Source organism: Tenrec ecaudatus, chromosome 7 (genome assembly GCF_050624435.1).
Source record: "Tenrec ecaudatus isolate mTenEca1 chromosome 7, mTenEca1.hap1, whole genome shotgun sequence".
In the NCBI taxonomy this organism is placed as follows: domain Eukaryota; kingdom Metazoa; phylum Chordata; class Mammalia; order Afrosoricida; family Tenrecidae; genus Tenrec; species Tenrec ecaudatus.
This window is the reverse complement of record NC_134536.1, coordinates 56,239,663-56,242,906: the sequence shown is the minus strand read 5'-3', so window position 1 is coordinate 56,242,906 and position 3,244 is coordinate 56,239,663. Positions and strand designations below refer to the sequence as shown.

Below are 3,244 nucleotides of genomic sequence, written 5' to 3'. Positions count from 1 at the left end.
TCACAGTGACCCCCACATGAAGTTCCCAGTGCTGTAAATCTCGACAGAAGCAGACAGTTCCAAGTTCCTCCCAAAGAGTGGTTGGTGGGTTTGAACTGCTGGCCTTCCTATTAGCAGTCTGACACTTACTCCTCAGTGTCATAATAGGATTTGTTTAAATGGCCAGTTTCCATTAATTACTGATAGATATGGATGATCTTTGTGAAAGTTGATTTTACTACTTGCTTTTCAAATCAATTTTATTTTCTACAGGAAAGCAGGCATAAAATCTATTTGAGATTTGGGACTGAGATATTGTTTGATGGGGGTCTTCAAAAAAGTTCATGGAAAAATTACATTTTCTTTTCAGTGTGGGATGGGAACTCTGGAGCCTGCAAGGAGCAAGCTGGCCCCAAACTTCTCCAAATCCACCTTTCTTTGCCTTTAATTCTTATGTGTCTAAGGACAGGGAACCACAGACACGCCTATATTGGAGGACTAAATTTTCTTTTCATTCCATTTTCTACTCATTTTTTGAAGCCCCTCATAAGTAGCTTGAATTGGGAAAAATGGAGGAAATTTCCAAGACACAAGCAAACTAAGGACTCAAAAACAGCTTTAAACTCACAGTGCTTCTTTACTGTGCCCAGAATAAATTTGAACAATTCTCACAAGTGTCCTGAGAGTGTAATGTAGTTATTACAATAAAAACAGGTGCTTATATTCATTCAATACTGTTTCACATGTTTTGCAAGAGTTAAATCACTTAATCTTTAAAACAGTCCTCTCCAGTAAACAGCACCCCTTTAATCCAGTGCAGAGACTCCTGCCCAAGGAATCACACGCCTTCATGCCATCCCTCTGTCAGGGTGAAGTCACCAGGGGTGACTCAATGCTTCTAGTCGCTCTGAGTTGACCGATATGAGCCAAAGGTTGGACGGTTAGAAGTCTTTTCTTTCTTACTTTAAATACAAAACACTGCTAGTAGATATGCTTACTAAGACATAAATATTACACATACAATCCAGAATATGAGGAGAATACTTGGGACTAATAGACCATGTAACTTGTCAATTTATTAATGTTATTTTTGTTAGGAACTGTCAAACCAGCTTTTGACTCACAGTGATACCATAAGAACATGCAGGACTCCCCCCAAGAGCTTTTCTAGGCTGTGGTTTAATGGAAGCAGACTACTAGGCCTCGATCTCATGAACCACAGGCTAGAACAGAAACACCAACTTTTAAGTCGGCAGTCATGTGTTTGACTACTGTGCAGTCAGAGTTCCTGTTGTGAACAGAAATATGTAAAATTGTACAGCATCATTCAACAATCACTCCCATATGAATTATCCCACTTTCTCCTCTCACCAACTGCATGAAACAGGAATTCATTCCCAGATAAAAAAAACTGAGATTTGCAGATTCAGTAAGTTCCCAGTGGTCACAGTACAATAACAGCCACAAAGCAGAGGAGAAGACACTAAAATCCACAGTCTTCTGTTGGTGCCCTTTTCACTTTATTCAATTTTTATATTAAAATTTTCTTCTAATTTGCTATATGATGATGTTGCCAAGAACCAAAAGAATTCCAGCCTGGGAAAGAAGGTCTAGTGCTCCTGAAACCGCTCTACTTATCAAAAGCGAACCAATGGCACCTAAGAGAAATAATGTTCAAGCAGATGTCGCCTACTCTATTCTTCCCTCTATCCATGTCCACGGCATTGCAAACTGGAGAAGCCGCCCAAAGGCTCAGGTATCCAGGCAGAGAGCATGTCGCCCAGGGGAGCCGCTACTCAGACACTGAGCCAAACGCAGCCTGCGGAATGGGAGAATGCGATGTCCTTTCTATCTTATACATACTCTCGGAATCACAGCGCTGACATCTCTAGGCTAAAGCTCCACCGTGCACGTCAATCACCCATTGCAGGCTTCCTCTTTGTCTATTGGGTTCCTATACTCCTCTGAAGCTAATCACCAAAGAAAGCCATTTGACAAATTGCGAGGCAGCAATGGAGGGGAGAATGAGCGACATTTCAGCAGTTCCCTCGCAGCAAACTCTCGGTCAGAGCTTTTACTGCCTTAGGTCAGGGCCTGCTCCAAATTCAGGTCACTGGAGCCTCCTAAATGCCAGCTTGAACAAGCTTAAAGTTTTTGCGTGTGTCATTCACAAAGCATCTACAACAGAGTTGGATATTCCATTAGCTCCCGCCACCAATGTGCACAGACAGCAGAAAATGCACTATTACAGTTAGAAGATGACAGTATAAAATAAATATAGGCCATGTCCTCAGGAATTGTGAAGGCACTCACGACAAAAGGAACTAATCCCAACTCCTCATGAGATCAAAGAAACCGTTCCTAATGTGAATAATGTCATTTTTTACCCCCCTGACCCAACACTCCTAGAGCACATACTCTAGCCCAATGAATAGTCTTTCAGTTTCTGTTTTCTTTCTTGTCACTGACTACACACAACTTTCACAATACTGAAATGCTAGTAGATCTTATGCATTAGCTCCCTTAAGTCCCTTTCGTTTATGGAACTACCCTTTTCAATCCCAGGATAGGGAATTTCTCACCGTCCTCTGAGCTCCCAGAGATCCCAAGTAAACTTACTGTATTGTACTTGTCACATGATATCATCATCATTGGTTTACATGTTTCTAAACATCCCGATAAATAATAAGCCCCTTACTCATAGCATATTAATCTTCATAACTCCAAGGCATAAATATATCCTTGCATTAAATGTAGCTGATTGAAAAGAAGATGTGAATAAATAGATTACAAATACATAATACCATTTGAAGCCAAATTGCATAGGGTTAAAAAATTGCTCTATTACTTTGTAGCTCTGTGATCTTGGATGATTTATTTAAGCTATGTGTGCCTGCATTGCCTCATCTGTAAAATAATGTATTGCATGCTTTCAATGTGTTAATAAATAGCGAAGCACTTAATGCACACATTATAACTTCTTAAGGATTAACTACCATCATTAGCAGCAGTTCCAGCACCTCCATGACTATCACCACATTCCCATCACATGGCAGCGTTTAAGATCTTCAATTCTGTCATTACACAACCCTGGATTCAAATCACAACGTCCCCACTTACTAGTTGCATGATCTTGGACAACTCACTTACGTTCTCTCCGACTTGGCTTCTCATCTCTAGAACAAAAGTGAGTTGGGAAATTTTGGAATATTAGAAATAAGTTAACACAAAGCCTACTATTCTGGTACAGGTTCCAGGCAGGAAA

The 3,244-nt window shown here is 40.5% G+C and overlaps 1 non-coding gene across 1 annotated transcript; it reads right to left on the bottom strand.

The window, feature by feature from the left end:
- Positions 1–346: 346 nt before the first annotated feature.
- On the bottom strand, positions 347–477 carry LOC142454101 (small nucleolar RNA SNORA38). Its single transcript, XR_012785628.1, has one exon. It is a non-coding gene; the product is annotated as a small nucleolar RNA SNORA38 (small nucleolar RNA).
- Positions 478–3,244: the final 2,767 nt, after the last annotated feature.